Here is a 23,335-nt window from a genome sequence, read left to right as displayed (position 1 = left end):
GAATTTAGATTTTTCACTGAAGATAACATGAGATAACATGTAAATGAAAACAATTTCTACACTATAGATGAATCATCCAAAGTCAAAAGTCTAATTGAACTGTACGAGGTGGTAAAATAATGTTATAAACTGCTTTTTCAGAGACTAATGGAGATATCGACTTAAATGGTTTAAAGGTTTAAGTTAATCTTCTAGGGTGCAATAAAGTTATTTGTAGAGACTGCTATGGGATTTTTGAAGAAGTCAGTTTTGATAGGACACACACTTCGAATTTAATAAATAAAACACATGATAAAAATTACTAGATTACTAGAAAAGTAATGATCACCCGTGTGTGTTCAAATTATTTTACAGGCTCCAAAGAATGAACTGCCATATCGTCCCCAAAGTTCGACAATTTCCTTCGTGGATATAGCTCAGTTGCGGGTTCCCCTAAATCATTACCAAAATAGTTCGCAGTCACATTATCGCGAATGAATACGCCGTTTCCCGCGACTTTTCCCTCCTCCAAATCCAGCCCATCGATCATAATAACGGGGCAGGGTCTGTGTTCCTTTCATGTACACTGGCCATGTCGCGCGTGGACCGCTGCGAATTCACCTTGCTTTCGTCCCTGCCTTATCTACCTTCATCGTTCCAGCTTCGTGGTGTTGGTACCCATTTCACGACCCTGTCTTGCGTCCTCCTCAATGGTGGAGGTGCCAGATATCGACCTGCCTACTGTCTAGACTAGACCTTAGCCGAGCTGTAATGGTAGTGTGACAATACCGTTACGAAAGGCTCGCATTTTTTCGTCCTCGATACGCAAGGCGTCGAGAGCTAGGTGATCGAGGAACACTTCGGATCAACTCTACGAGAAGTGATCGTGGGTCGATCGTTCCCCTTGGCGCGCGTACTCGATTGTGTTCCAGGGAACTCGGAAGAAGAGCGTATTGGAAATAATTGAAGTTTCGAGGTGGACGTCACACGTGAAGAGTAATCAGGGGACAGATAATGGAATTGATAGAAATACGAATTTCAATGGATATTGTTAAATAGGATTTTATATAATAAATATGTATTTTTGGAGGATTCTCTGTGTCTGTTATTTGAAATTAGGAGTGGAGAAGAAGGGATGCGAATAAAATGTAGCAGTGAATTTTAAGGGTTTGATTTTTCATCGAGATTTTAATCCTTGTCTATTTCAAAGTTTTGAAGTTTCAGATTTCTAGGAATCACAGTGACACAAATATTGAAAATGAAAAATTCCTAGATTTTTTAAATCCTCAATTTTCAGATTTACAAATTGCTAATGTCCCCAATCCTTAATTTCCCAGATTTTTAAGTTTAGAAATTTACACACTTCCAATGTCCTAAATCTCCAAATTATGAAGTTCTTAAATTCATAGACATAGGTATTTCTAATGTTACAAGCCTTCAAATTTTCAAATTACCAGATTATCTAACATTCAAACTATCTAAATTCTCAAATGTCTGAAATTCCTAAAATCTCAGATAATTAAGCTCCCAAATGTTCAAAGTTACAAATTCCCAAATTCTCAGCTTTCCAAACTCCTAAACCTCGAAATTCTCAACTCTCTATTCGAAAATCTCAAGAGTCCAAAGTTCACAAATTTTCGTATAAATTAACTGAGCACTTATTTCAACTCTGGACGCTTATTTTTTGATTTAAAAGATTAATTATACCGCGTGGCTACGAATAAGCTCCCAGAAATTAATCATCAGCTCTATTTTATTCAATTATGAATATATTACAGCACAGCATTCAGATGAACGTTCGCCGCAAACTTTCCGCGTAATTTGCTTCTCGCTTTCGATATAACGAGCCTGTCGATACCAGAACCGCGAAACCACCACCATGCAAAACTAGGTGAAAAAGAAATCGTGGCGTGACTTATCAAACGAACCATCGACCGTACTAGTCAATTTCAGAAACTATACGATTCTGACATATTTTATGACGAAAAAGTAGAGAAAGAAGAGACAGTCTCCAATTTTAAATAGAATTGATCTCCCCTAGGAAAGCGTGCAGGAAGGACTGGCAGAATTTGTTTAGCGAGGAACTTTCCATTTAATTTATTGCTGCATTTAATTTATTAATTTATTTATTGATCCTGATGCACAGGATCTGTTAATAACAGCTGTGCAAAATAATTTAGAAATTTATTCACAGAGTGAAAGGCTTCGTATTATACATGTATAGCAATCTGAACATAGTTAAAAATCATTATCCTAGACAGTTCATTCCAAATGTTTGGCAAAGACTTTAAACTATATTAAACATTTCGGAAAACCACTAAATGGATACACAGAAAAACTCTACAATCCTCAGATAATGAGTATAACAAAATTATGTACACCTATCTCAGAATATTACATACATTATGTGTCCTTTAAATTAGTTATATAACAATATAAGAAGTTAAAAAACTTTAAAAACAAATCACCTATTTAGATTCATTCTTTTTTCATCCACCAATCATTTGTTCCACCTAGACTGGACTTATTCTCGTTAATTAATCAATGTTCAACTTTCAGGAACAAAGGGACTCGCGTAGAGGAATCTGCCCACGAATTTCCACGCGTAGAATCAATATCTCGCGGGTCGGTGTTTGAAGAGACGCAAGAATATGAACAATCTCAACGAACAAATTTGCTTTTGGGATACAGCCTAGCAACGCCTGACGGCGGTCTGACTCCTGCCATGCAAACGCGTGCCTCTACATCGAAACAGCCCCTGGCAGCAGCCAGTCCAAGGGAACAACCCTCGTGAAAGGTGAAAAGGGACCCAATCGATAAGCGAGTGTACGAAAAAGACGCTTTTCATCGAAGGAAGTTAATAAGCGAACCAGCCTCTGACCTTCCCTCGAGAAAAATACTCGACGACCGTGAAACCTCCGCGACAGGATTATTTTCCAGCGAAAGAAGCGGATATGATGACGTCTTAATACGAAGCACGATTGCAGATCACTTTCTGATGACTGTTTTACAAGAATTATTCGAATAATTCGATATCTGACAATTTTAGAAATAATTGAATGTTACTCGTTGTTATAAACTTGGAATGTATTTTTCAACGCCTAGAATTTGATTAATAACTAATTGTGAACGTTGCATGCATTTGTCAGATTTTAATTTCATGGCTTTTATTACCACATAATTTATTATTTACATTTTAATAAAGGGGAAATTTCAGAGCGCCTCCATTTAGTAATTTATGCTTTCTGAATACTACTTGCCATGGTAATGCACATTTAATGATACATTTACATGGAAGAAGTTAACGAGAAATATGTATTTCGTGTTCATGCAATTTAATGGGAAAATAAAATGTACATTTTAAGTGGCAATATTAGTTTGTGGTCGATCTACATAGATGCCTAACTAAATTTCGATGGAAATTCATAATCCGTTAGTATGGCAGCAAAAATCGGACTTGCGTTCCTCTGAACGAAAACAAAGATAAAATTTCTATCTAGAAACTGTTTAGGAGGGAAAGTAGTAAGTAATAAGCAATACGGTAGTGAAACTGAAAACTGGAGGAACGGAAAGCAGTGGAACTCATGAAAGTTGATTACTTGTTAACTTTCCTCGGTTTCGATGCTGTATTCTACGATTGGTATCATCCAAAAACTTATGTATTAAAGATATACATTATTATTCTGTTAGATGAAAAACTACATCAATAATATTTCTTCTTAAACTCATTATCTATCGTATATTAATCAACATTATACAACATTTTTATTCCTTATTACTGTTTTCTAAACTGCATTTATTTCAAACAGTATTACATTTTAATCACTATTTAATTTATAGTAGAGTTGTGAATAAAAATTTGTCTAAGAAAATTGAAAGGACGATGAACTCTATTCATTGATTCACTACAGTAAATCTTTGTCAAAGGATGAGGCAACTGATAAGTAAAAGATATATTGAGATAAGTACTTAAAAATATATATCTTATTATACAGCTCATATGAGGTAATCTGATAAAAGGGTTCAAGTATGATAATTGAAAATGTATATTTGTAAGCACTATCAATTTGTATATCAGAAATAAATAAAATTAAGAAATTTTCTTTGGAGAGGAATAATATTATTTCTCACTTACTTGAGCAGTCAGAATTAAAACCATAATAAAATGATTTTATTTAAGGTCCAATAAGACTTTGAAAATAACTCAATTTTCCAGCCACTGTAACTCAGACCACTTCCAAAGTGAATCACATAAGAGAAAATATACAGTTGTCAAAAGAATGAGATCTCAATAAGCTTCATTAAATGCAAGAAAGACAATTTTCTGCCCAGTATTCTTGAGACTTCAGAGTAGACGTTTTCAAACTAATCGCAAGTTTCTCAACCACCATGCACTTATTCTACTTCATATCGAACTCAAGAAAAAGGGAAGTCTTGATGGTAGAGAAAGGAGGCAGGGAAAAGCACATACGAGGCCAATAAATCGCGAACTTTAAAAGCAACGCGTCTCTCGCCTCGTTCGTCCGACGCATTGAATTTCGAAATTGAGAGACTTCGAGGGGGTCTCGAGTAGCCGTAGAACACACGACGCAACGCTACACGCGGTTCAAGAATGTGATTTTTTCCCTTTTTTTATACGAAGAGAACGGAAGGCAAAAGCGACGTCGTGAAAAGCGGCTTTGTGAGGCCTTCCCAACGCGAGGGGTCCCGAGTTTTCTAAAGGTACTCGACGAGCACTCGATGCTGCCACGACTACGCCAAGGAGCAGCTCGTTCGAAGATAAGCCGAGCACCTCCATTTTTTATTAATATCAACCCCTAAGTGGTGTTTCTTAATCGAAAAAAGTTTTTAATCGTTTGGGACGCAAACCTGACGAATAACAGAGCAAGCTAAGAATTAATAAAAAATGTCAGATTTAGATCCCAGATGGTGGAGCTTGGAGAATTAGGGGAATACCGAGTGCAAGAGTTCCTATGGCGACGCCTACAGTTGCATCTGAGAATTATGCAACCCCCAGACTGCAGTTTTCTTCTTTATCGCTGAGAGGCAAGCGTTTCATATCGCTTGCAGGTTGGATCCCTGCCTTTCTTACCGACAGAATGTTTCATTTCGAATGGTAATTATTGCTGGCGAGGGGAAACTTGGCGCCAAAACACTGGACATATAAATTTTGACAGAAATATATAATCATGCAGAGTATTAAATCGCAAACATGTTATTTGAATTGTATTCGGTTAAGTTTGTACAAGAACTCTATCAAATTTTCATTTAATGAGGTATTAATAATATATTATATTATTTCAATGTTTTACAATATTATCAGTGCATGAATTAACTCATCACTGACCCTAAGGTATACTCAAAATTCTAGAAACCAATATGTTTAACAAATCTCTTAATAATTATTAATATCCAACTTCCATAATGCAATATTAAGTCGCGAAAAGCTGTGTCTCGCAATTTTTAAAATAAAAATCAGATCCTTGTAACCAACAATAATGAAGCTAGGGACTCAGGACCCAATAGAATAGGATTTCGAGGCAAACGTGAGCAATATTCCCCAAATGACTCACTCGATTGTATTTGTTAGCCGAAAGTGGTTTCGCGAATCGATTTCGATCGTCATTTCCGGGGCGAGGCACGCGAGTGAAATCGGAAAGAGAGGAAAAAGAACCCCGCTCGTCAGGGATTAGCTCCAGTTCAAGTTCCAGTTCCAGTTTCAGTTTCACCGTTGGGTGTCCAAGGCTGACATTCCGAGCTCGATATACCTCTCGAATGAGGAAACCTCGGTGAGTTAGATTACAAGCCGAGTTTGCGTGCAAAACACGATCCCTGGGAGCTGGCGATACCAAGCTGGAGGACAAGACAAGGGAACAGAAGTATCATTGCGTTTCGTGGATGAAGGACATGTGCCACGTTGCTGGCAGCATTTTATTCAGAAGTTACTGATTATATTTGCTATTTGCTTCGGGGCAGGCATTAATAATACTCGTAACGAGTTACTAACTAGATGCCTCTGGAGATACATAAGTACCATTTAATTTAGAAGAATGTAGAATAGAATTTGTAGTGACTTTTCTAAGTCAATTTCTTAAATTAGTAAAATTTATTGAGATTAATAAGTTGAAGGGATAATAAAAAGAATTTCAGGCGAAATTGTTAATAGAGGAATGAAGGAGTCAGTGAAATGGTAAAAATGATCATTTTTTTAGAGAAAGAGGCCTCTTAGCTTTCTACACCACCTGACTCTACATCTTCAGATTTTCATGTATAGGACACTCTAAAAGAAACAAAGTACAGTATCTACAAAATTTGTAGTACATAATATCACTCCAGATGAATTAGGATGCTTCAGGATCCAGCAGGAGGAAGGTTCGATTCGTTATCATAAGCAGAGAAAAAGGAACAACTGTTCCTATCGGTTCGACAGTGTCGTAGTAATCAGAGGAGAGAGGCAGCCGATGAATCGTAACGCATGGTGCATTCAGGACGATGTACACGATCGCTGCAACGTGCATGTACCTGTGCTGGAAAGTTTTCTCGACAGGGCTGAGATGTACGAGAAGGAACCAGTCGTGTTCCGTGGCAGCAGGCCGCGGGCTAGAAAGTAGCTGACAGACTCTCTGCGTTTGCTGGCCTGTTGCATATCTTGCTGCAACAGCACCTGAGATCTGGCTGCAATGCCATGTAAATACTGTGGCCTCTAAAATATTGCGAGTCATTAGATTAAGGAGTGATTTGTGACACCTATTAATGTGGCATTCGTGGCCATAAAGGGTGTTCGGTTACAGGTGGAGAAAATTTAAGAGGGATTATTGAGGTCAAATATACGCAATCAAGAATAATGGAAAATGATCATCGAGAGCTAATTAATTAGAGTAACTTGGATATTACTGTATTATGCATTATCATATATATTCTGAGTACCTCAAATATTAAAGACATCGACTGAAAGTTATATCACACCCCATTCTTATTATTTAAGATAAAGAAAATTTAGATTAAAAAATACTTAACAATTATGGCAGGAAGAAGTCGAGAGAAGGAAATTACAAAAACACTTGAAAGCTTACACAAGAAGCTCTTCTAATCACCAATTAATTTTACATCCTAAACTTTTAAAAACTCTCCAATGAACTTAATAAAAATTGCTATCTTCGAACAGGAGTGTTACAACATATATGATATTCACTAAACATAATAAATTCCTGCTCATAGAAGTCAAAGAATATTGAAAATAAATGAAGTGTGTAGCCTCACAGGGTGAGAATAGAATTTTAAACTTCAATTCAGAAAGCAAGGCACACGTGGGCGGTAAAGGGTTAACGCATCCTTTGAACTGTAAATATTGTACAGGTCTATCAAGCAACAGAGGCAAAAACAGTCGCGTGGGAACTCAAAAAGGAGTTCAAGGGCCCTTCGAAAGTGGAGCGAGCGAATGTCACTTCCAGTCCTGGAGACTTGACACACATCTCGGTAACCCGCAAAGAGAGATGAGATTTCGTGAAATCATCGCGAATCTATTTTATCCTCCGCGTTCCACGTCCCAAATCGTCCACGTGACAAAAATTGATCGAGTCATTTCGCGATTTACAGTTACTCCGAACCATGCTATTTCTGAGGCACTAATTCCACGATCAAAGCGTGAAATTACTTCAAGCAATTCTATTTCCTCGTTCCCTTGTAACATATATGTTTCACGCAATTTATTAACACATTAACCGTGTCATTGACTGCAGGACCATTATTGCATCTAAAATTATATATTGATATATAGTGCTTAATTTACTTTGTTGATAGGTAGCGAATACTATGTAGATTGTAATACTATATTTTTACACCTTCTGCTGAATTATCTTCGAACAAGCAACAAGTTAACTCGTCGTTGCTAGTTAATAGGTTAAAATTAATTTTTACGGTCACTTCACTTACACACACGATGTATCTATTTCAAAGTGTTTGTTACATATTTAAAATAATTGAACCACCTGCTAAAGAGCTTTATTATCTAGTAGCGGGTTCAAGGCTGCATGACTTCCTCGTTAACTGAATTCGAGTAAGTTAAATTACTACTCTTGAGCGATTTAAATTACAGGTAAACTAGGGCAACCAACTAATTGTCTCTGAGATATAAAGCAAGGACCTAATATTTTATTATTAAAGAGTACAAAAAATTAATAATCTTGAATCTACATATTTTGCTCTATTCAGAATTAAAATCTGTCACACATTACTAGAAAAAGTAAAACATTACAATTCATCTAATCTCAGCACAAGAAACTAATTTATTTTCTCTAATAAGATTGCTCAACTAAAAAATTCAGACAACTAATAAAAAGCAAAGAAAATCGTATGAAATATTGTTAAAATAAATTGAAAATCATCGTGGAAAAACTGGTTCCGTAAATTTCTGCAACACATCGATAAAATTACACGAACACCCTGCAAACGTGATTTTATCGCGTTTATTCGCCACGGAAAATAATTACGCGGAAAGTGTAAAAGAAAGTAGCGGAGAAACCTTGTCTTTTTTCTTCGCGCGTACACTCGCCTTGCTTCTTTGGGAAGAACGAACCTTTCCAGCGAGTTCCTATTTGTTTTTCCTTTCTGCTTTCCTCCACTTTGTTCAGCGAACATGTGAATAAAATTCTCTCCGCAATTTCTACCAACAGCTAATAAGAGAGAGCAGGACATAATCTACGAATTACTGTCGAGAGCATTTTGTGGTGGTTGTTGCGACATCGAGGGTTTTAATTAACTTTTCCACAGGTCGGTTTCGCGGGTACAGTTTCGGTCGCTGCAACCGCGACGCAGAGGAGTGTATGCATTAATTCTTGCCAACTCGGTGTTCCACTTGCTTGCTCGTGGATAAAAGTTCTTTGGAAAAGCTTTAATGTAACGCTGATGGCACGTTTTCCCTCTCTCAGTGAAATAAATTTTTGACTGGTCACTTTGCTATTCGCGAACTGCTTTCAGATTATTCTTACTTTATAGTTATCTTATTACATATGTAAATAACTTCATATAAATATTTATAGGGATATATTAAAGTAGTGCAAAGGTGAGGTCCAGACATTTGTTATAGTATTTTGTACCTAATTTTTGTCACTAGTAATTATAACATACGTCGATGTGTTATAAACTGTTTACAAGACTATCAAGCAATTTGAAATAAAGTAGTTCATACAGTCTTCTGAACAGGTTAATTCCTCTGGTCGCTACATGGAAAAATGTACAAGGAGGTACTATAATGAACATGCAGCCTGGAATTTAAAACTGAATGAATGTGAATTGAGTTTAGTAGACTATAACATCTCAACCATGCGATTAACATCGTGAACACATAATAATGGACATCAAAGTGTTAAATAGCGAGTTTATTGCGATCAGAGCAAGAGGCTAACGCGCTAGACCAGATTCCTAGGCAACATTCTTTGGTGTCACGATAAAATTTCACTATACCTACGTTTACATTTACTTTGCGAAGTTAAGTTATGCGTAGCAATAATAACGACAGAAGATCATTTTTATACAGGCTGACCCATTTACAATTTCGCATATAATTAACTCCTACACTATAGCTCGTTTCACAAAATATAAAAAACAAACTGCTTCTAGGTTGACATTATATTTAAAACATTTTTCTAAGCAACTACACAGTTTTCTTAAAATTCTATAAAAAATCTACTCAATTTTGTAACATTTCCTAAATACAGAAATTTTCCCTTTAATACAAAAAACAAACTTCTGCTAAGTGGACATTATATTTAAAACATTTTTATAAGCAACTACACAGTTTTCTTAAAATTCTATAAAAAAGCTACTCAATTTTGTAACATTTCCTAAATACAGAAATTTTCCTTTTAATACAAAAAACAAACTTCTTCTAGGTTGACATTATATTTAAAACATTTTTCTAAGCAACTACACAGTTTTCTTAAAATTCTATAAAAAATCTACTCAATTTTGTAACATTTCCTAAATACAGAAATTTTCCCTTTAATTTACTCTACTTCAAGTGTCTCCATCCTTGCAAATTGTCCAGTTAAAAGTACAAAAATGTTTAAGAAACTGTATTCAATATTGCTTGAGGTTACGACCTACGTTAGTCTTCTCTAAAATCGCATTGATATTACCAACTTACCCCCAATTAACGTGTATTATTCGCGAACTAGGCCGCAGCTGTGTTTCCGATTCGATAGCGCGCCCTCGGTGCACAAAGGCACAGGATTTATGAAAGCGTAGGAGACGCGACATGCGTTCGGTGTTCGACCATGAAATGAAATTAGGGGCGTCATTCATCCTACTTTCGGTGGCCTGCGACAGGGACGTGCGGCGAAAAACGAGAAAAAGAACGGTTGTTGGTCGAAACGTGACTGTTCGACGCGATACCGAATGCATATTTGATGCTGGCTCCCTCCGCGGCCGATAAAATGCCTAATGCGATCACAATGCCGCGTTGGGACGATGCAAAAATAATGGGAACTGTTCCAGGAAGTGGAACGGCGAACGCGAGAGGAATACCATTTGGCCGATCGTTAGCAGACTTTTTATTACATGCAACATGGCGTCATTTTTGATGGACCCTTTGTTTCGAAGGAAATTTGACTGTTTGCAGAGTCCAAATGGAAAATATTTCTTTTATAATAGAACATTAAACGCATCCTCCTTATAAATTATACTGCTGAAAAAAATTATGCCATAGAAAAATTTGGGGCAAAAATCGGCTAACTTTGACTGACTATAACTTGAGAAAAAAGAAATAAGAGCATTTCAAGGATTCAAAACCTCAGATAGAGGATTCCTCAAAAAGCGTTTTCAGTCTTCCACCCTCAAAACAGGAGCAAAGCATGGCCAGTGTCAGGCACAAAGAAGAAGTGCACCAAGGTGCAACGAACTGGACGATTGGCTTGGAAACCATTGTGGCTGGTTTATAGTGTATCATCAATTCACGCGAATCCATGAACTGACAGTGCTACCGTTTTACTTAGCAACGAGAACTGTGCCACGAGCATGAAGTCCAAGTCTAACTATTGTGGGGGTGACATTGGATTGCGGTGTTCCCTTTCCTATTTTGCCATGTGAGAACAACCACCGTGAATGGGACTGGAAAATCGCGCGAGAGAAGTCAGAGTCGCCCAGTGAAGGATCGATGTTGCGGTTTGATGCAACAAGGGAGATATGAAATGAAGGGCACACCTACTGACAGTGTTAACTCACAGAATATGACATCTGAGAATCGACGACTGTAACTGTTTGTCAATAAGAGAGTTGCTTTCAGAAAAGTAAAAGCCTTGTCCTAGTATTTGTTCTTTTTTAACGCCACATACATAGGTATATATTGAGGGTAGATAACAGAGTACTCGTATTCTTTGATGCAACGCTGTTTTTCAGGTCAAGAGATCACGATACTAAAGGAGTTCTGATGCATTAAGTACTGCTGCTTCCTTTATACATCTCGGTTTTCGAATGGTTGGTTTTGTATTCCTATTGTGTGATTTAATCATTTAATCAGAGAAAGATAAATAATTGAAAATTTTGAAAAGAAACCTCCTTGTTCTGTTTTATTAAAATATAAGTCACTTTACTGCATGAACTTTATGTTGTACAAAATATATGACTCTAATCAAGTTAACACATTTTCAATAAAGACTTATCTTTGGAATACGCCCACGCTCACTGACGCAAGTTTTCACTCGCGCCTACTGGAAAGTTAAGTCACAATGGTTTTATGAACTTATATGTAAATGGTTACATCATTGAGCATTCAATGAATAAAATGTACTTGCTAAAATGCGAAATGATGTAATATATCCTGAGGAAGGAAGAGAAACATATTACATGCATAAAAAAACTGTATAAAGTCTTCTCTGCTAAGAGAACCTGCGGAGTGTGTTTCTCGAATTTCTGAGAACTGACATCTCTCTGCGCTACTCTCATAATACCTTGGAGATAGCAGTAATGTGTTTCATTCAGAAAATTATACCTCTCCATTACTTCCGTCAGCGAGGTATCCGTTAACCTGAAGACATAGGTACTATATTTGTAGCAGATTACCTATAGTTTGCTTTTGTCTCACTGGTCTGGCGCACCAGCGTGTATCCTGAACAATAAGTACATCCACGATATTCATTACAGGTAAAAGCTTCCCTACTTGAACAAGGGAGATGTTTTTGAGATCGACTCAAAAACAGAGCTTATGATAATTCACTTCGGTCTTATCAAAAATCTGAATCACAGTAGATTGTTTTTCTTCAAATGCATAGTTTCAAGCTATAGTATAACTATAATATGGTCATATCTGCTGTCCTGACAGCATCAGCAAAATTTGTCTAAATGCGCCAGAATGAAAAATAAAATGTACCTTTTTTAAACCTGTGCTTTTCAATTAGATTTTTCTATTCAATCATTAGTTTCATTTGAAGCTACAGCGAATAAAATTTTACTCACGAATTGAATGGAAGTTTTTACATTAAGATAATTAATTAATAAGTAATGCCTTACAGAGTGTAAATATTCTCTTATTTAAATGAATAAATAAAGAGCAGATAGTAATTTGTTAACCGTAAGCTTTACAAGACCTTAAACTACCACTCAACTAATTACGCATTCCCAATCCAAATGCAAATAATCTATTTTACACCTCCTCAGAATCTACCAACACCCAATTGCATACTGCAATCTAACTTTTTGATTGCTTCCCAAGCTCCACCTTCTTCCTCTTTTAAAACTGAATTTCGGAGTAATGCTAGACAAGTTAAGTCAGCAAAATTTCCTCCCGTTTCGTAGAGCGAAAAATCCCAGACACAGGCTGAAAAACAGATGAAAACTGCAACTTGTCGTTTGAGAAGTCAGCCAACGCGAGCACAATTTCTGTGCAACCGGGTTTCTGCGGGCGAACAGAAAGTTTCACGCGGCAATTTGCTCTGAGGGGCGGAAAACGAGCCCTGGGCCAAGTTCCGCGAGAACTGTAGAGGCGAAAACTTTTTTAATATAAAGATTCGGGTTACTCTCGCAGCACCCACGCGAGCCACTCCAGAAACTCTGTCTCCCCGTCAGTTGGACCGTCTATTCGTCTCATTATTTTGCATTCGAGAGGAACTTTCCCCGACAAGTGGAGACACGAGGGGACGATCGACACGTTCGAGGAATTGGTAGCGAACGATGAAGTCGAGGAAATTCTCAATGGCCACTTAATGAGTCCTTCGTTCCCTCGAGACAGCTCGTGAACCACTCGAGGGAAACTCCAGCGCAAACCTGGAGCGTGTTAAAAGAATCTGGGGCATTTTTCCTGGATCGATTCTACACGTCATACTTACAAAGATAGCTTCTGCTGCTTTGAGGAGGAGTTTGTAAAGAACATGTAGGTCCTTTGATTGCTATGCAAGGTTTGGCTTTATGAATTGAGGTTTATTGGTAGTTGTAAACGTTGAGAATAAATACTTCAAAGAAGAGGAATTTTTATTTGCCAAAAGGGCTATTTTAGTTGAAGCATTCAAATATATTACTTGTGCAATGTATTGAACTGTTCAATAGATCCTTAGTAACTATGTTTACTCCTTGTAGTCAAATGATTAACGAAATCCTAATCCTAAACATAAATATCAGCAGCTAAAAAAAGTATGTAATATTTTCTATGCACTCGTGCACCAAGTTTCATCAAAATCGGAAGATGACACTAAAGTGATGTTCCACGTGAGGCTAAACGAAGGATGTATTTTCGCTTTCGAAACGAGTTAGCTACAAATTGGAAGAAAAAGCAGGCAGAGGGATCGCCAGTTGGAAAAACAGCAGAGACACCAAATCCAAATCATAAATTCCATTCTCCGCGTCCTCATCGCGAGGAAAGACAATGAATCACGTAACCTTGCCCCCGTTTCCGGTCGACAACCGAAGCTAGAGCAGCCACGTCGTCTGGCGTGAAATCCCGCAGGAATTAACGACTGAGGGCATAGACACGAGGAGCACTCGAGAACAATGTAATCCTTCCGGTTGGTGCGGATCCACGAATGTTTGCAATCGGTTGCAAGCCACTCGAACGAGACAAAAGACCCTGGGGCGGTGGTGAAAAGGTGCTCGAAAGGTTGTAAGTGCCTGCAAACATTTCATCGGATTCGGCGATCCCGAGGGCCTTCTGCCAACGACCCTCGACAGGGCGAACAGGATAATAAGCGCGGGTCCAACCCAGCGCCCGCGCAAACCGTACGATCGCCGAAGACAATGGCCTAAAAAGACCCTCCCTGGCCAACTTTTATTCCCTCCCCTTCTAACCGCCGTTTTCACCCTATTACCAGAGCGACAGAATCGACGAGGCTCTTGCGTTTGTTAATCGCGGCACGTGCGTGGCGCGGCAGCAAACCGCGAAAAGGATGCTTGGCCACGTGGCAGCGTTTCATGGAGCACGCCGAGCACGTAGCCCGTGTATCAGCGCGGCTCGAGGACAGAGAGCGCAGAATCAACGCGATTCGGGTGGATTCCAAGGGCGACGCGAGTACGTCAATCGCGACGAATTATCGGCGAACGTGATTCAAAAGGTCGACCTTTGAACGATTGTGCAAGAGACTGTTTGGAGTCTAAAGCTGGGTCTGCACTAGAGAACATAGTTTGCGAACTCTTTGTCACCCTTATGCTGGGTACACACTGCTGTTGGAGAACAGCTCGTGAACAACTCGCGAACTGTGTTCGTCAGAAGTGTAGACATTTTTGCGAATAGCGAACAGTGAGTAGCGAGATCCTTAGCAAACAGGGAACACTGTTTGCTAGGGAAGCGCTAGATCAAAGGGTCTTTTCTAGAGCTCACAGCTTACGACTATTCGAAAGCAGTTCGCAAGCTGTTCACGAGCTTCAATCTGGACAGGCTGCTGTTTTCGTTTGTAAACTGTTTGAGAGCTGCTCGCGTTGTTCGCGAACAGTTCTCTGGAGTGTGGACCTGGCATTACTCGAATACCAAGAACAGTATGTGAACAGACGATTTCTAGGAAATTTAATTTCCATACTGTTTGATTCACTGACAAACATACTGTTTCTCCTACGTCTTTTAATTTACTGAACCATGATGCTGTACTCAATTCTGATTCATGTAACCAAGGAAAATTCGTAAGCCAAGAAGTCAAAAATGAAAACCATCTCTTACATGTAATCCCTGTCCCCTGTTCCCATTATTTTATATTTCCATAGCAAGCCAACGAGAAACCACAAAAAGCACACAATGACGAGTTCCCATGTACTTAGCCAAGCAGTTGAAGGGTGAAACCCAGCTAAAATGTTCAGGAACTGAATGCAGCGACTGGTGCATAGCTGTGTGCCTGATATCGCGGAAGACATCGTTGCCAAGAAAGGGAGCAGCGATGAAACGCGAACACGCGACCAATGGAAACGATCGAATCTCGAAAATTAGAACCTTAGAAGAAATCATTCGACGAAGAGGGCACACCTACGGAATGCACCCGATAGCCTTGGCTCGTAAGACGGGTTCCAGGTGTACGCGTTGTCCGCATCTCACTGCATACGCGCTACGTGCAGCGAAATCTTGACCGAGATGCAGCGGCCATCGCGAGCCTTTCAACGGAATCCGCTTCCCAGCGGCAGTTCGGCGACTAGCTGGTCATCTTGGGTTTTCGAGACCACAGTAATCCCTTGCTTCAGCTCATTAGCTGGACTGCAGATGTCCATGCAAATTTCTAGTTTCAGAAATACTTGCAATCAGAAAGGTACAACCTAACTAGAGATTTCATTTAGTCTCTAGATATTAGAAACTGTAGGAACCCTAATTCAATCGATCCATTGGTTTATCATTACACAATAATGGCGATATTAGGATAAGAACTACTGTTAACGAAGAATATTTTTCCAAACTCTTTTATCAGTACATTTCACGATGACAATTGATGACACCAGCTGCAAAATGATACACGACATAATGTGACTTAACTGAAGATCACTAGAGCTCTAAAAGAGCTATCTGACAGTAGATAAGAAAGCTAGCTATAAATACATATGCAATGGTTGTGGTTTTGCAAGATCACACAAGTGCAATTAAGGGATAATCATGAATTTCAAGGAGATTCAAACTCAGACCCTGCTAAAAAGCTGCAAGATTTATGCTTGCTAAGGGTTAAGCTCGCATGGAAACCAGCGACCAAGAAAGCTGAATCGCATCGCGTACCCAAGACGATTAGCAAGCAGGTCTCGATGTCGATGGAGATTCTGCCGATAAAAACAGAGTGCAACGTTGATTCTCTTCCAATGCTTAGGCAATAATACGCTGAGCATTTTAATTTAGTTAGAGATCGATAGGGTGTGGGTAGCACGTGCTGACGGCAAACAAGGTTTCCTCGATAACCCTCCTTCGCGTTTACGCGGTGCCTCGTATCCACGAACCCTATTATACAGGGCGATCAACAACGTGAGCAACTATTATTAGAGGATCAGCCTTGTCGTTTTATATCAGTGGAATACTGGTGATCGCAAAATATTAGCTTCATTAAGGATTTTGATTGTATTTCTTAAGGAGATCTCGATGCAGAGTTACCCATTGCATATGGACACATTCAAATTAAATAAAATTTCTTTAGCTACTATTAATGAAGCTACTTTTATCTTCATGCTTTGGATTATACCTAATTCCTTTTCTTAAATTTACAAGATGAGACGCCTAAAAGGATACACCTACGCGAAAATATTGTCACGGATGAAATCATTCGGTTTGAAGGATCAAATATGGTTGCAGACGAAAAAATCGTTCAATATCGCCTTTTAGCGGAATCTATTTCCGTATTTGTCGTTTCGAAACATTATTTCACAATCTTGATCACTCTAAACGTCTACAAATAAGGAAGACAATGTCTCTTAAAAAATATCTCTTTTAAGGTAAACTCATTTTAGTAGCCACTGTAGCACTATATTTACTGAAATTATTAGCAGCAAATAAGGTTACCAAGAATAAAAGTACTTGTGCGTAAATAAAGTTTCCTTATAAACTGCGTTATAGCTTCTGCTCTTATTTTCTTCCAAGAGAAAAACTCCTGCTACCTTTCCTTTCCTTACCTTTTTTTTTTCAACTCCCCACAAAAAATTGTCGCAAAATAAAACACTGTGACGTCGCCGACAAACAGGAAATCGATAAGTTATTCTATAAACGCTGCCAAAGGAATTGTCGATGGATGGATAGTGTGAAGGCACAGTCAAAAGCGACTGTGGATTTCGATGGTGAAACGATAGAACAGATCCTCCGATGAGCAGCTTCTCCCCCGTGGAAATTTAATTATAAAAAGCTGACAGCAACCCTCGAGAGGGTGCCAGCACCCTTTATCGAAATAGGAAATTGAGGATGCCACGTGGAAATAATGAAAATAGGATTGGTTCCACCCCTTCGAATTTCTCGATGAAATTTACAGGCATCGTTTGGGGGTATTTCGCCCTTCTAAGTGCATTAGCAACCATAGTACTCACCCAGGTACAATTAAAAGTCAATTTTTCCTTAAAAAAGGCCAATATTTTGTTTACGAATTTTCCAAAGCGATCTGCATCATCTGAAGAATATTTCAGAAGGCAAAGAAAGTAATTAGGAATTTAAGTAACTTTGTGGACACACTGACACATATAATGCAATGCTCAGTACAAGTCATTTATGAATTGCATGATCTACCACTTTATTTCAGGAATTTATTTCTAATAGTAAGCAGAATCTAAGCAAGAGGATGGTTTGAATGTTTATGTCGTGTTCAAGAAAGTGTCTATTGCAAAAGAAGGTAAGAGGTAACAACTAACCTATCCTCAAAAAATTCTTGAGAATACACACGATCAATGACTGGCGTCACTAGGTAATAGGTTGCACAAGCACCTGGTTCTTTTCTTCTTCGACAATTACGTGAATCCTTTATGTAAAGGTTTCCTTTAGAAAAAGAGTGACAATTGCTTACATGTATAATGAAACTCGAAGTTATTCAGCTTTGATTTCGATATTCGGGGCAGGCGACTCAACGTTGATCTCGATTTTCAGCATATTTGGACATTCTACCGCAAATGTGATCAAGTCACATAAGTTTATCACACAGGTATTGGAACGTGAGATGTATTGACAGTTTCATGTCACGTGAACGCACGCGTGACAGCTGTGAAACAACATGCAACGAATACTTCAATAATCGATAATTGAGGCCTTGACATGAGAAGGTCTCGCGTGCCAAAATTGATGATTTTCATGGCAAGCAAAAAACTGTTCTCACAAAGTGGTTGACTAAGTGTATCCTTTTAAGAGAAAACTGTTCATTTGATAAAAAATCGTGTACATTAAATTTATCAAAATTAAGTTATGATTGATAGGGGGTGGATATGAATAGAATTTCTATTAACATCACTTTTCACATTTGGTGTGAAAAACACAGTAGTAACTAGGAAAATTGTATCACTCTTGTCAATGGAAATTATACTGGATTCTTTAATGAATCAAATCCTTAGGTAAAAAATGTAAATCACTGTAATGCTTAATAATACTAATGGTTACTGATCATGTAAGGGTTAAAAAGAAATTTGATTGTAAAAATTATTTTAGTTTTCACTCCAGAAAGCCAATGTTGATACTAAATCGAGGTGTTCGTGTTGCTACTCTCTCCAAGCAAAAATAAAAGATTTATATTTTTGGCATCGCTACTGACTTTTCCTTGTCAAGACCTCGATTCTTTGAAACTGGGTTAATCATCATAGAATGATGAATTGAATGGCGTAAACATCTCTTAGAGTCAGTAGAGTGCAGTAAATATACTTTCCAATAAATAAAAAACAATCCCTCCTCTCTTTCCTGAGAAACTTTCCTAAACCCTATTCACCAAATTTCTAAGTCAACTAATACGAGAAATGTTTAACCTTTTTGTACTACATTTTTTCTACAAAAAAATTGTAAGCACAAATATTTTTGCGATTGCATCGAAATACTTAATTATATTCAAGAAATTGATGATGAACAGAACATGTATTTATAGATTTACCCAATTTAATAAAAACATCAACGAGGGTTGTAGCATTAAATTAACAAGCGCTTGTTAGCAAAATCAATAACAGTGGCATGAAATTTTTGGCCATAAGGTACATAAAATATCAAAGATAATTATGGAAGCGTTAGTAGTTAAAATTATCAACCTTTGTACTATAGAAAATGTCAGAGCTAGTCGATGCAGTAGATCGGGTCGTTAATATTATCGACAGTGATATTTTTAAACGAACTCCCGAGTAAGAATCCGATGCAGATGAATCTTGATGGAAAAATGCATAATTTTTCTTGCAATCAGTACGATGACATACTTTAATACTATTTGAAGAATTATAAGAATTTTACATCGCCAATATTTTTTATTTGATTCAATTTTATTTTAACATTGTTGAAAAGGAGAACTAAATGATCAGGTCACATAAACCATAATTTTTGTGCTGATGGGAACAGATGGAGATGCACCTAAATAAATTAGTAAAGCAAGATGTAATAATCATATCGAACGCGGCTTCTAATTTAAGAAGAAACGTCAGCATAGCAAAGCGAGTGCAGATCTTCTCTATTAGGTATATCTGAACTCTCGTATGTAATAAAGGAAGCATGTGAGAGGCTTATAAGTCATGCTTTTTATAGGTTTTTCTTATATGCTTTCAAAGACGTTCTATAACTAATATTAGTTATATAGAACTCAATTTTTATTTAGTTTTGTATATAAATAATCCTAACCTGTTTTTACTTACTGATTTCATTTCTTATTCTTACAGAAACTATATTTTGCTAATTATTCTTGGAAATACTTTTTCACTTTCTTTTATTAATGTAATTAGAACTGTAATATAAAATATTGTATTTATAGGATAAAGTTCAAGTATGAAATACGAATCAGAAATTTTGTTTGATTTAATTTATCCATTTCTAGAGTACTAAAGGTAATAGCACTATCTTTTATGAGAAATTATGGAAATATTAAAACCTTTGAATATTACTTTTGATGTATGTATAATACAAAAGTAGTTCCAACAGTAATTTTACAACTTGTATGTTCATTTCAACTTCAAATAGAGCTGTTTTTATTAATCTGTTGTCTGCATGAGAAGAAACCATTTAACCCCAAAAATCGCGTGAGAGAATGCAATTAACAATGGGAACATCGTTATATTAACAGTATACGGATGAAGTGGAAACATAAAACATGGTTGCACATGCCTATATTTTACAATTTAAAGATTCAGAGTCCACAAATCTCTTGTCTCTGATGCACAAAAATTTTAACTCATATTATGTAACGCTTAATGGAAAAAATTATAATCCTATAATTATCTCAAGAATTCTATTCCCATTCAAAGCACAGAAACCAGGAGGCTGTGAACGCAGCTCTCACGTGAGATCATGTTACATATCATAGCAAATTTGTTTTATATGATGACAAAATAGATCTAAAACAAGGGAGGAACTCTAGCTCAGACTACGAACTTGCTATAGCATGTAACGTGAGTTGACGTGACATGATAATAGCGTATTTGCACCCTAAGGGTGTAACAGTACAACACATTAATGTGTTCACACTCCAAAACGTTGCAAAAATCTTGACACAGTCCAAACACGATCTCCAGCGTTCACCAACCAACTTCACCACCTCAAACACATCGAGCACAACAAAGTGGAATAAAAAGGACAGCTCACCGGTCATCCTGTGTGACAGTGATGTCAGGCGGGGGCGCAGAGGGCGAGGCACCGTCTGGAGCATCCAGTTTGCCAGCTGTTTCCCTGCTCAGCCTTATCTCAAAATTCGACCAACGAAACGCTGGGGACTCGCGCACGAACAACGCTCGGGAATATTATCCTCACACCACCATCGCAAACTTCACTTATCCAACACGATCCTACCCTCGAATCCTCAATCCTCCTCGGACCTCGAGGCCACTCTGCTCGGACCTCGCCGTTTCCACACCTTCAGCGTTCCCGATTAGCCGCGATACTTTCAAACATTCCCGCGGCACTTTCACCGTCGAAATCCGCTCGAGATCCACGCGATCGCTTCTCTGACCTGATATCCGTCAGATATCTCTCAATATCCCTAGATCAAGTCTATCAATGTATCCTTTCGCCAGGAAAGTTCCTCGATAGCAACGCACTGCACCAGATCTTTCACTGAATTTCCCTGAGACCCTCCAGCATCACTAGGGCGAGTGGCAGACCCTTCTAGCCCAACACCACAATGCAATAACACGTCCCTGTGATGTACTCTGCTAGACACAGACCGTTACTTCGGTTATTAGATTTATTGCAGAACGTCTTGCTTCCACGGAGATCCTGTTTGCTTCTCGGGTGAAAGCGAACAGCAATTACTGCGTAGCCTCGGGTTGGGCTTGCTGTGTTCTCGATCGTGTGCTCGCGCGAGTACGGCCGAAAGAGGCGCCTTCCGTGTACCCCAGATCGGAAACCGATCGCCGATGCTCTCTGGTCAAATGTCCAGCCGCGAGTGGCTACCAGCCTCAGCTGGCACGCTGTTTTCCTCCACGGGTCACTGGTCCCACGATTTTGGTATGCGGGGCCTGCGCTCCAAACGGGTTCCCCTCTACTCGATTCCGCGATCTACGCGCCACTTTTGAGACGTCCAGAGGAACTGGATGCGGCTCTGCTGGGAGGTTCAAGGCGAGGTTGCTTGTTGATGGTGGTGTTTCGGTGTTTTGGGAATTTGTACGATGATCGAGGGTTGTCTTGTTGAGATTGTGGTTGTTGGTAGCTGATACTCTGAATTAGAAATATTGTTTTTGGGCTTAGTGGGTTGGTACGTTTGTTGTAATAATATTGAAGCTCTTTTTTGGAAATGGGATTTATAGAATTTAGTGTGCTCTCTGGATAGTGGAGGAGTACGAGAATTATTTATTTTGTTCGTGTTGTACTGTGGTGTTTTGTTGAATATTAATATCACTCTTCTTTGCAAAGTTTCAAAACGTCTGCGTATGTCGTGAACTAATTGTCAAATTGAACGTCAGTATCGTATCATTTCCACGAAGTTCGTGAAACATGCTTCAAGAATCTCCCATGAATGCGTTCTACAGTTACGAAGAAAAATCTTGAGACAATGCAATTTTCGAAGGAAATATGACTGAAGCCCACACTGGAATCAAATGGATATCTTATCGAGTATTATCTGTAAAGTTTGTTCTAAGTATTTACTAAAGTCTGAAGACCAAATAAATATCAATACTCAAAGTTTCTCTACAGTCTTCCACTTAGTGTTCTATTACCTATTACTATCACCTGCGTTCTCCAAAAAGTCCACCAACTATCTTCCCCCGAACAGAGCCTCAAATCAACCACCAAACAACAGCAACTCATAGATTATTCATTCCAGTAGCTGCATCCTTAAACACCCACACATTTCTGCCCAAAGTTCAACTACTCTCCAAGTTTCCACCAAAGTCCCCGATCGTTGGTACTTCACCATCAACTTCGCTGCTACCAAACTATCACTCCCTGCTTAACGTCCTTCTTCCAAACTTCCCTCTGCACCCTGGATCTTCCACAGACCTCAGAACTGTTCAACCGCTGAAACTTGTTCGCGGGAGAGCTTGTCGAAACTGTCACAACTCCTGCAGCTCGTGCAGCCTCGACGTCCCTCGGTGGCAGCGTCTCGACTGACAGTCTGCTCAGCGGGAGAGGGATGACGTCACCGGGGTGGTGCAAAGAAACAGCACGCGAGGACCAAGGGTACGCGTGTTCGCCCTGGTTGTACCGCTCCTCAAGTGTTGCGAAAAGGGACTCGTCGGGGGTGGCAGGGGGCGGCGCGCACGTGCAGTGCCGGAAAGGCCACGTTCTTTTCTTTCTTATCCCGAAAATCGATCGTTAAGACACGCTGCATCGGGTGACACACGCTTCGGGGGGCACACGCGTGCACCGCTGGCCACACTTGCTCGCACACCCTTGCCCGATCTTTCCTCCCCGAGTCACTCGAGCCGCCTGGATCGAGTCGTCGCGAATTTCTGCGCGCGCGACATCCCCTCGCGCGGCTCTTCCTCTTCGTCGAAGGAAACGCGAACGGGATCCGCCGGGGCTGGAATGCGATCCGCGGGTGCAGTCGGTATTAATCGCAACACTCGCCAACTGCCACGATACACACGAGAAGACTGGAGGCTCCATCGGTAGGTGAGGCCCCCCTTCTTTCGCTCTCGCACGCCTTCAGTGTTGTAGCGAGAACCTCGCGACCACTGCCTTCTGCTTTCGGGACGCGATTTGGAGCCGGGGAATGATGCGGCAGGGGAATGTTAATGGTGGAATTGTTGAAGGATTTTTAGCGAGGAGACAAATAACAGGTTTTTCGAGAGATGCTAATTTGAGGATGTCCTGCCCATTTGTTCTTTT

General features: G+C 39.1%; 1 protein-coding gene across 3 annotated transcripts in view; it reads right to left on the bottom strand.

Annotated features, from left to right (window-relative positions):
- LOC143182093 (rap guanine nucleotide exchange factor 2) overlaps window positions 1–23,335 on the bottom strand; it is a 143,080-nt gene that overhangs the window by 104,591 nt on the left and 15,154 nt on the right. Inside the window, exon 1 of one of the 3 annotated variants that reach the window (XM_076382844.1) lies at window positions 20,651–20,763. The exons of the other annotated variants lie outside the window; for them this stretch is intronic. The gene's annotated coding sequence lies outside the window, so the exon portion shown is untranslated. Of the gene's footprint in view, window positions 1–20,650; window positions 20,764–23,335 lie in introns of those variants that run through there. 3 annotated transcript variants of the gene reach the window in all.

Source organism: Calliopsis andreniformis, chromosome 8 (assembly GCF_051401765.1).
Source record: "Calliopsis andreniformis isolate RMS-2024a chromosome 8, iyCalAndr_principal, whole genome shotgun sequence".
In the NCBI taxonomy this organism is placed as follows: Eukaryota; Metazoa; Arthropoda; class Insecta; order Hymenoptera; family Andrenidae; genus Calliopsis; species Calliopsis andreniformis.
The sequence above is the reverse complement of the archived record's forward strand: the minus strand, read 5'-3'. Positions and strand labels throughout refer to the sequence as shown.